The 12,041-nt window shown below is 33.4% G+C and overlaps 1 long non-coding RNA gene and 1 pseudogene across 3 annotated transcripts in view; one reads left to right on the forward strand and one right to left on the reverse strand.

The window, feature by feature from the left end:
* LOC128928926 (uncharacterized) overlaps positions 1 to 12,041 on the reverse strand; it is a 40,755-nt gene that overhangs the window by 13,535 nt on the left and 15,179 nt on the right. The window lies entirely within an intron of this gene.
* On the forward strand, positions 6,742 to 7,270 carry LOC100410972 (small ribosomal subunit protein eS24 pseudogene; annotated as a pseudogene). The gene has a single exon (XR_013521739.1). The product of XR_013521739.1 is annotated as a small ribosomal subunit protein eS24 pseudogene (transcript).

The raw sequence follows: 12,041 nt of genomic DNA on the forward strand, positions 1-12,041 counted from the left end.
TCTTAATGTCAGATAGCCCAGTGCTTACAATAATAAAAAGTTTCAGGGTCAGTAAACAATAATTTTTGGATTTAGAAAAAGAGTTTTGGAAGGGGTTGTGTATTGTCACTGTATTTGATAGCTAGGAGAAAGTGTCAAGACAACCTAATGTGAGAGATTGATATTACGAAATCCTCAGATAATATTGAGGGCGGTTCTGAGACTCCTTTTCTTCCTATTTTCTCTGCCAAGGGGGAAAAAAAATAAAGCAATATTTTACAACAGGCTGCCAAAATAACTAAGGTTAGAAGTATTTTTTATCTTAAATTATTCAACACACCGTTCACCTTTTTTCCCCCATTTTGCACACAAGGGACCACAGCAACAATTTTTTGCAATGTTTCCTTTTGTACAATTTCAAAACTCTAGGGCATACGGAAAGGAGAGCTAAATCTGCCAGGTACCCCCATATTCCAGTACAATGTGCATATTATTTAAGATGAGGAGACTTAATTTATGCCCTAGGTATTTCTGCATTCAAATTATACATGGATAGTTGTATTCCTTGGCTATAGTGATAAGCCTGCCTGTGAACCAAAGACCAGGACAGAGAACCTTCTGACAGGATCCCATAGAACCCTGTTCTTGACTTATAATTATATGCATCACATTGTAGCTAAGTATATTAATTTTGTTGCTCTTACCAGACTGCAACACTCATGATGAGAGGGACATTGTAAATCAATTTCTTGGGTGATTGCCAACACTTAGCTTTGTGTTTTAAAAACACTGGTGATTAAAACGTTTTCATGAATGGATGGCTGGGTGGTTGATATTTTTTTCTAGTTCTAGACATGCGAATATCTTATGCTAGCAACACTTGTATATTTATATACACATTTGCATATACACATATTTACCTGTTACAAGTATTAAGTAAGTTAAAAAATACCTGTAGTACATAGAATAGTATCTTACAAGTAGAATGTGATGGATAAATGTTTTCTGTTATAAGTCATCACAGGAAAAAGAATAGCTTTAGGCCCATTGGCAAAGCAGATTCTCGCAGCATGAGAGAGAAACTTAAACTTTATCCCAGAGGTAATGATATTGTTGAAAATGTGAAATTCACTAGAATATATGACAAATAGGCTCCTATTACATACCTAAGAAAGCAATATAGTTTATACTTTGAATGTTGTATCCTTAAATGAAAGATAAACTAGTTGCCTTAAAAAAAAATGTAGCTAACGTGGCTGGACAAGTCACCTATCCTAATGCTAATAAAATCAACTTAGGAGAAACAAAATGGAAACATTGACACAAGTGAAAATCACGAGAAACAAAAACTTCACGTTCTTGAGTTTATGAAATAACTTTATTATGAGCTACAATATTATGAGCTATTAATCTATGCCAAAGATTAATAAACACTGATGTAAACTTTTTTTTTTTTTGAGACGGAGTTTCGCTCTTGTTACCCAAGCTGGAGTGCAATGGCGCGATCTCGGCTCATCACAACCTCCGCCTCCTGGGTTCAGGCAATTCTTTTGCCTCAGCCTCCCTAGTAGTTGGGATTACAGGCGCGCCACCATGCCCAGCGAATTTTTTGTATTTTGAGTAGAGACGGGGTTTCACCATGTTGACCAGGATGGTCTCGATTTCTTGACCTCGTGATCCACCCTCCTCAGCCTCCCAAAGTGCTGGGATTACAGGCTTGAGCCACCGCGCCCGGCCTGATGTGAACTTTTAATGATATTCAGTGAAATAATATACTTAAATAAAATATAATGAATATTTTGTCCTTCCAATTTGGGGGAAGTGTCAAATATGTTTAATAAAATTATGGTGATAACAACATGGTCATTTGGCTTAATGTCATTACTTAGCAAAAAAAAAAAAAAAAGAGGAAAGTAAAAGGACTCTAACATAGAATGTCTGTTTTTAAAATATGTATATGTAGTTGGCCAAGAAGTTCAGAGATATGAAAACCTTTTGAGAAGTACAGGAGAAAGCCTGACATTAAGATGCAACATCAAGAGCTTATTTCATAACTTTGAGCCTCACAGTACCCCAAAGGACAACCAACCAGCACCCCTGCTCTCAAAAAACATGCCATCCACACAATAGAAAAGACTGCTAGTCCACACCTGGCTACTGTAGCTGGTCCCAAACCTGACTTCCCTGCCAGTCTGCGGAAGTATTCAAACAAGCCAGTTACATTCTCTCATGGGAACCAGGAGTCACCCAATTGCTTGTTTACTACAAAGCTTGCCACTCGCTGCTTCTGCCTGTTCACTCTGCTCTGGAATGCAAGCCCTTTTGGCCCTGTAGAGTGTATAGTGTTCTCCCCCAGGCTATGAGTTTATATGACTAATCCACTGCTATCAAAGTGATCTGTCCAGGGTCAAGTGTCCTGTGTTTGGCCATCTCCAAAACCCCTGGATGGGACTTCAGGCCTCACCAATGGGTGAAGGGGAGGCAAATAAAACCAAAAGGTATTTTAAATTTGTTTATTATTTTATTAACTAATTTAATGTTGTTATTATTATATAGTAGAAATTAGAAAGCACCTATTAACTCCCTAACTTCCTTCGCTCATTGATCAGCAGATGTTTTCAGATTTTATTACTGCCAAGTAAAAAAGACATAAGAATTCTTTATATATATATATTTATTTTTGAGATGGAATTTGGCTCTGTCACCCTGGCTGGAGTGCAGTGGAGTGGTCTCGGCTTACTGCAACCTCCACCTCCAAGGTTTAAGAAATTCCTGTCTCAGCCTCTCAAGTAGCTGCTAGTTCAGGTGCACGCCACCACACCAGGCTAATTTTTTTGTGTTTTTACTGGAGACGGGGTTTCACCATGTTGGCTAGACTGGTCCCGAACTTCTAACTTCAGGCAGTCCGCCCACTTTGGACTCCCAAAGTGCTGGGATTACAGGCGTGAGCCACTGCACCTGGCCTAACATGAGCATTCTTACATATGGCATCAGTTTTTTCTTGAGGCATAACAAATAATCACAAATGTTGTGGCTTAAAATAGCCTCAGCACATAGTTCCGTAGGTTAGAATCTACTGCATGATTGGATTCTCTACTCAGGGTCTCAACAGGCTGAAATCAATGTTGTGCTGGCCAGGCTGTGTTCCCATCTGAGGCTTGGAGTCCTCTTACAAAGTTACTGACTGTTGGCAGAGTTCATTCCCTTCAGGTAGTAGGATCAAAATCCTCATTGATCTGCTAGCTGTTGTCTGGGGACCACTCAATCCTAGAGAACACCTTCAGGTCCTTGCTATGTGGCCCCTCTAGGGAGTTTTCAGAATGAATGTTTGCTTTTTTACAGGCTAGCCAGACCACAGCTCTTTGACTTCCTTTTCCTGCCATCATCCAGAACCATCTCTCTGCGTATAAAGGACTCATGTGATTAAATCAAGCCCAGCCAGGTAATTTCCCTACTTAAAGGTCATCTAAATTGTAACTTTAATTACATCTGTAAATCACTTCACAGTAGTGCCCAGATTAGAGTTTAAATGAATGACTGTAAGAAATGTGTGAACACTAGGGATTAGGAATTTTGGAGGCCATGTGAGAAATCTGTCTACCACATACATCGAATTTTGCATACTCATATGAATTTGTCTCTTGCTTAATATTGAGATATGACCCTGTTTGGTCAAAATGTGCTTTTTTACTTTTCATAAGTACAACCAAATAATCTTTCAGAAAAACTCTCTCAGTTTTCAACTGTAGATACTGTTTTCCCTACATTCTTACAGTCTTTGACTATTTTCAATGTTCTTAATATGCGCCACTCTTTTAGGTGAGATTGCTTTGCATAATTCATTCTGTTTTATATTTCATCAACGAGAGTGATTTTTAAAAATATAATATTGGCTGTTTTCTTCACTGTGGACTACTTGTGCCTGCTTTGTCTTTTACCTATTTATTTGCCTATTTTCTTTCCCCACATTATTATTCCTAAGAGCTCTTATATAATAAGGAAGTTGTTACTTTAATTGTCCTTATTATAATAGACACATAAAGATATAAGTATGCGTTTAATTAGTACATCATTATATCAGGATTTTACTTTCATGCCTTAAATAATTAAGAAATAACATTTATATAACTACTTAAAAATATTTTATGCTAATAAACAGTGAAAATCTCTTAATATTTTAAATGTTCTGAGACTTAGATTTCATCAAGAAATTATTATTATAAATTATAATCTCTATTAAAAACGATTACATTTGCAATTGGACTACCACTGTATATTCCTGAACCTCCTCTTTCTGATCTAACTGTAGCACTTGTCCTCTTCTATCATACTATGTCAATTACTTATTCTAGTGTTTATTAATATTGTCAGTATCCTCCATCTAGGTTATAAATATCATAAAAGCATAGGTTTTATTTTATTCCTTAATGTATCCCAAGCACCTAAAACATATGCCTGATATGTATAAATTCTCATTAAATGGTTATAAATTAAGTGCAGAAATAAATAAATGTGTGTTTTAAATATAATTTAAAAGATAGTAATAATATGCATCAGTGTTTTGAGATTTTCTTTTAGGCAAATGGATAGAGGGTACTTTTCTTTCCCCCAAACAGTATATAGTGCATAGATATGTCTTTTAATTTTGGTAATTTTATAATGAAAAAAAAGATATTAAACTATGAAATCAGATAACTGAGTTGAAATTCTAGTTCTAGCACGTGGTTACTATGCGAACTTGTACACACTGAGTAACTTACTGAGCTTCATTCTCCTAATGAGCAAATGAGGATATAAATATAATCCAACTAATGATGCATTTTGCTTATGTAATGGCTACTATAAATTTTTTATATTATAAGCCCTTCAGAATAATTATTGCATTTTATCTTTACATTGTCTCTCTTATACCCACTTTATAAGTTAGGAAACTGAGTCACAGATAGAGCCAAAGTTTAAAACTAACCATGGTGATCCCACTGATCATATTATTAGCAATTTTCTTTTTTTTTTTGAGACAGAGTTTTGCTCTTGTTACCCAGGTTGGAGTGCAATGGCGCGATCTCAGCTCACGGCAACCTCCGCCTCCTGGGTTCAAGCAATTCTCCCGCCTCAGCCTCCTGAGTAGCCGGGATTACAGGCACACGCCACCAAGCCCAGCTAATTTTTTGTATTTTTATAGAGACGGGGTTTCACCATGCTGACCAGGATGGTCTCGATCTCTTGACCTCGTGATTCACCCGCCTCTGCCTCCCAAAGACCAATAAATTTTTATTTGATTTGATTTTTGTCTTGTTTTTCTCATTTCTTCCTAATTTATTGTTCACATTTTATTTCTTTAGTAAATATCACACGATCTTCTTGCCTGTAATTTCTGAATAATTTACTGCCTCTTTTCTTCCTATTTGATAGTTTGCTTCAATGTACATCGAACTCTATTTTCCCTTGATTATCTTTCCTTTCTTTACTTGATGCTTTTTCTTTCTGCTCTCTTATGTTTATCTGCAGGAAAAAAAATAATGTAATGAAAACTATGCATTCTGTTTATGCACATGTTGTCTTTTTCAGTAAAATTACTCTGTGTGAAAATTGCCATCAGAGTCATGCTGTTATAAGGAAAAATAAAGTAGAATATGCATTTGCTGTTTTAAACTACTGACTCTAAACTTGTAACAAGAAAAGCATTTAATATGCTGTGAGATATCCAGAGATACTGAGCAAGTACATTTATACAGAGAAAACACTAAGTCCTTGTCTCAGTGAATTAAAAAAAAAAGGTATCTAAGTATCTAAGTTTTGTTATTTAGTTGTGTTTGGACTCCATTTAATTTTCTTTTACTGAGGGGCAAGGGGAATTTTAGATTTACTGAGGGGCAAGGGGAATTTTAAGGATGTTAGTCCCAATTACAGCATTCTTTTGGAATTTCTTTCTTTATTGCATCTTTAATTAGGGAATCATCAAACCACTGTTTAGGACCAACTATTGCTTTTTTGTTTGTTTGTTTGTTTATGTGTTGTTTGTTTGGCAAAATTTAACATAATGAGAGCTGGAAGTCTTTTTAAAATTTTCTACTGTTTTTTACTCTTAATACCCATGAGATAAGGTTCTGAAAGATTTGTTTAAACCTCTCATATAAATCATAGTTTTAGAGTAGAGATGGCCTAAGAAAGTAGACTCAAAGTAGTTTCAGTAAAGTTGTGCAGGATTAAACAAAGAAATGAAGTTCCAATAAGGTTTTGACTTTTTTGGCCATATTTTGGAAGAAATTTGGGATATAGAATCATGTTTTGTTTCAATCATCTTCAAGTAGTAGTAAAATGGACCAAGTACAGTGTAGTAAGTTCTATGCGCAATAATTCCGACACGCATAGCAAGAGACACCAGACACCCAAGATGTTTACTAGCTGCTCGTGGTTGTGAGAAACTGAACTAGAGTTTGTTTTACAGTGATTATAAGCCTGGGGTCAAAGTTAGGAGTCTTTTTATTGTTGGTTACTGCTATTGAGTAATTTTGTTCATAGTGAAGTCTCTCTTGACAAGGAGAATTAGATTTTTTCTTTCATTCACTTCATTTTCTTGTTCCTTTTATGACTTTTTGTTCAATCTTAGGCAAAAAATATGAAATTAATTATTTTCTCTAGTACTTTTGGTGCCATCTTTCCAAAATGTAGCTCTATAGCAATTATAATACTACTAGTAGATATTTCTGATAAAATGATAAGACTGTGAGACTTCATTTGTCAGTACAGAATTATGAAAGCGGATAGGCCGTCATCATGAACGACACAGTAACTATCCGCACTAGAAAGTTCATGACCAACCGACTACTTCAGAGGAAACAAATGGTCATTGATGTCCTTCACCCTGGGAAGGCAACAGTGCCTAAGACAGAAATTCGGGAAAAACTAGCCAAAATGTACAAGACCACACCGGATGTCATCTTTGTATTTGGATTCAGAACTCATTTTGGTGGTGGCAAGACAACTGGCTTTGGCATGATTTATGATTCCCTGGATTATGCAAAGAAAAATGAACCCAAACATAGACTTGCAAGACATGGCCTGTATGAGAAGAAGACCTTAAGAAAGCAACGAAAGGAACACGAGAACAGAATGAAGAAAGTCAGCGGGACTGCAAAGGCCAATGTTGGTGCTGGCAAAAATAAGTGAGCTGGAGATTGGAACACAGCCGAAGGAGTAAAAGGTGCCGCAATGATGTTAACTATGGCCATTGTGGATTTTTCACGAGAAGCTTATTAATAAACTAAAAACTTAAAAAAAAAAAAAAGAATTATGAAAGCATATTTTACAACTAAGAAAACAATTACAATAAACAATTTTGTCTCATTATGTATTTAAAAAATGAGAATGTAAACCAAGAATTATAAACATTTTCTTCTCATCTGAAAAAACATAAGGAAGAAAAAAATTGCAATTTCCAAGAATTATAAACGATTATGTCCCAAGGTGATAACAACTTTTAATAGTTAAGAATTCCTGTATGTTTAGTATCATTGATAAATTTAAAATTCTGAGGAAATCAGTGTAAGCTTTTCTCACAGTTTCATCATTGTCCTTAAACAAAGATTGATAGAAAAGCAGTATATTTTCATCTTGTATATATGTAACAATCTAACACATATGAAAGTGCATTTAAACTACTTAATTTTGAGTTAAAACGGTACATACTCGTGGTATTTGAAAATAGCTGTTTTTAAAAGAGATTTTTAAACAATGATATATTGTGAGGCAATTTATTTATTCCTGCTTTGATATATTGATTCATATGTGAACCAGGTGTTATGTGCTGTGGGATTTAGAGATAAAAGAATAACTTGTCTTCTCAACGGGTTCACAGTTTATTGAGTTTGATGGGGAAGTAGATATTTACATTAATTTTTTGACACATGATTTATACAGACTACACCTTTTTCTAGCTATGAATTCACAAATATAATTTCCATGATAAAAAGAAACTACATTTATAATAAAATAATTGTTAATTTTATAAAAATAATTATTTAAAAAATAAACAGCATCCCATGCTTTCATTGGAAGCAAAAATTAATTTTCAGAGTTTTTCTGTATCTTTATACTTATGAATAAAATATCAATTAGATAAAAAATTCTGTGCAGATTAATTTTGTACTGGAGATAAACAGAGAAAAATACTTGAAATAATGCTGGGGAAGATAATAGACTAAAGTCACCTGCTCTCTCTCTTAACACTCATATGTGATATAAGCAGTAATTTTCTACTTCAGTGGGATTGATTTACTTTTTTTCCTGTGTGTAATATTTTACACATTCCAGCTCATGTTTAGAAGAGTCCCATATCCTTCAACATATTTTGAAAAAGGTCCATGGCACAAACAAGGTTAAGAACTCTTAAAGGAGTGTGGCCTGAAGAAAAGGTCAAAGGCTTTAAAAAGATCATGACATATGTGGATGAAAAAACGGTTCTGGGCTAGGAAAGAAAAGTGTCAAAGAAACATAATTTTAGGAAACAGCATATGCTAAAACTTAGATTATCACAATTATTAAGGTGTCAAAATCATAGTCTACTAGGGTTATTTCTTGTCCTTTTTCAAAATGTCCATTGTTATCCTTGGTTCACTGATAAGCTATACCATAAATATCGAGTAGTGTAAATTCTACATAATGAATGTGTAGTGAATATAAATTTATACATGCAAATTCTATTTACATATGATGTAATATTTACGGTATAGCTTATCAGTGAACCATATCAGCATAAAATACCAACTCATGTGAAAATTCTATTGTTATATTAATTGGAATTTTATCAAAGAAGCTTATTTAGAAAAATAACCACTTTATAATATTGATCTTTCACATTCATGAAAGTGCTTTGTCTGGTATTTTGAGGATAAATTTTATTCTGTTAAGAGCTTTATTGCTTTTTATATACCTCTATCTCAATTTCAGATTAATTGGTAAGTTTTTATTTTATTGTCAATATAATAAACACTTTATTATATAAAACACTTGTTTTGGTATTTAGAATTTCATTTTCTAATTGCTGATGCTTGTGTATAGGAATGATATTTTATAATGATCACATCTTTGATAAAATATTTTGATTTTTGTTTAAAGAATCTCATCAATACACTTATTTTTAGTTTTTTCCTTTCTAACTCATATTTATGCCCTTTTCTTTCTTTGATTCTCTCTCTCTTTCCCTTTATCTCTATATTTCTACATCTTTGTCTAATTTCTTACTATGCACTGGCTAGAACCTCCAGGATAATCTTACTTAGAAGCAGTGATAGTAGGTGTATTGTCTCTTCCATGATACTAAAAAAGCATATTATATTACATTTCTGATAGAGATTCTGGTGAAGAAGGTCTTCTACTACTAGTTTCCCGAGCAGTGATACAAATTAGTGGAGAATTTACTAATTCTTTTTCTAAAACCGTTGAGATTATAATGTGTTTTTTTTTTCTTTCTCCTTTATTCTTTTAATCCAGAAGGTAAACTAAAAAAAATTATAATACTGAAACTTTCTTTTATTTCTGAGGGAAATTCTAATTAAGATTTGTTTTCAATCTATTCATAAATGAGATAGTAATTACAAGTTTGATTAAACTGAGAGTTCTGATATTTTAGAATTTTATGAAGAAAATGCATGTTTTCAGAAGCTATTATAAACAAATTAAAAATATCACACATAATAAAGCTAGTTGACACATATGATTAATACAACTAATCTTTCTGGTTCTGCTACTTTCTTCATTTGTTACCCTTGACGATTTGACAGCAAGACCTGAAATAGCTTCTAAGGTGGGTTTCCTTCAGTATCTTTGTATCGTATTAACTTTACAGATGAGTTTACAAGAATTAGACATTTGGCCAGTGTTTCTTGGCTTTAGATCTCTTTCATTTTATAGATGCAGTGATTCTTCAGCTTCAGTAGCTTCTGTTACCTGGAAAGGTTCACTTTCAGGATTTTGGGAGATGTTGATTCAGTAGAATTAAGAGTTTATAAAAGGTATAAAGAGCTAGAGTATGCACTTCTCATACACAGTAAGGGCTCAGTATAATTACTATTAACAGCAGAGATGGATAAAACTTGTACAAAGAAAAATGGAAATTTTCTTTTCCCCTTTGCACTGGGGTTTATAATTGTCCTTGCATATATTTTATATTTTAGTTATGTATATTGAAGGGTTTGATTGGGGTTAATATTTTCCAAATTGCTGTGTTCTGAAAAATGTAAATAAATTTTCTGGTATAAAAAATAATTGTGTGTTCATTTTTTCTTTTTAGAAGAAATAAAAACAAAAAAATATTTTGTTATCAAGCACTTTTAGGAAACTATAGTTAAATACATTTCTTTTTGAAGGCATTTTCCAAACAATTAATGAATACCGTAAAAGAGCAAATGAGGTGAGATGGTATAAAACATACTCCATTCCTGTTTACCAAACTCATTTTTACCAAATACATATTATCTGGTTAATTAACATTATTGGTTCTGATATTATGTAATGGTAAAAAAGGGCATGATAATTACAAGGTCAGACTCGTTTAAAATAAAGGCAAACTTTTTAGTTGTTAACTTGTTAATTGCCTTCTTCTTTTTCACTAACTTTGGTTCATTTTAAAATAAATCACTATACTTAAAAACTAACCACCATCCCTAAAAATCTTTCAGCTAAATTAGACCTTTTAAACCAATAAATAAATACTTTTGTTGGCAATGGAATTCTTCCTCTTAAACCTATTTATAAAGGCTTTTTAAAAGTTATCTAAGTATTTAAATTAAATTAAAATGTAAATCAAACTAATGTACTAATAGCTTGGTTGAAACAATCTAAAAATCAGAGATACCTTTAAATCCGTTATCTTTATCCGGTTTTATCTGGCATTATAAATTTCATACTTTGAATTCATAGTCTAAAAGAATTAAAATAAAAATACAACTTGAAGAATTCACAGATAGTGTTTCTGTTTCAACTTTGCAGTTGGTAAACATGCCCAAGGTGGAACAGCTCCACTAGTTTCTGTTGAAAACACTTCAGTTTTCTAGGCTCCTGTCAGTGGTGTTTAGGAAAAAATGTAGTTGTGCTTCTTTTTTGTTTTGTTTAATTTTTTAATAACTCACATTTTCTTTGGTTATTGAAGCTAAAATTAATAGGCTGTGCTCTACTGTGTTGGCATGTTACATACCTTCTTGGGCTGCTGTATTGCTCAGTCCATTCTTCTGTCAAAACTTAAAAACTTATGACTACTTTTTAGATAAATAAAAGCTTTGAATCAAGAAAGAATTAAGACATTGTCCCTGACCTGAAACTAGGAATTGACAAGTGGTGGACTTAGGCTCAATTATAGACTTTACAGACTTGCATATTGGATCGCTCAGGTAGTTAGTGTTTCTACCCCTTTTCTCTCACTTTCAACCACACTAGGATTCCTTTGCCATTATATGTGTGTACTTCTTGGAATGAATGTAGACATACTTTGTTGGAACCTAGCATAGTAATCATACTGAGATATTCATTTGACAGGGCCTTCACTCCGAATCATTCTCTTGACAGAAGTGCTCACTAATAAGCAGAAAAGGAAATATCCCTAGAGAGACTTCTATTTGCTGGCTCAAAATTATAGCTATAGCTGCCAGATTGGGACATCCTAGGAGCTAGAGAGGAAGGTATTATCAGAATAGGCATTGGATTAGAAAAATAAACTATAGTTACAAGACAGATTGTCTAGTAGTCAGAGATCTTGTCTTATATATTTTATCTCTTAATTCTATCACTTATTTTATTCATAAATATATTATATTTCATTTATTTATTTATTTTGAGGCTATGCCATTTGATATATACCAATTTAGAATTACACATGAAAAGATTCCTCTGACCTCTTTTCAATGTAAATGTGGCTATCTGAATTTTTTTTTGGCCAGTTAGCATAAACAGCAGTAATGCTCATCCCTTCAGGTCAGAAGTTCTGAGGGTATATAATTTGCCGTGTTCTTTCCCAACTATGTATTGACAGCGGAAGCCATTTTTGAGAAGAGTCCTACTTCAACCTG

The sequence above is a fragment of the Callithrix jacchus genome, chromosome 8, assembly GCF_049354715.1.
Source record: "Callithrix jacchus isolate 240 chromosome 8, calJac240_pri, whole genome shotgun sequence".
NCBI classification, from domain to species: domain Eukaryota; kingdom Metazoa; phylum Chordata; class Mammalia; order Primates; family Cebidae; genus Callithrix; species Callithrix jacchus.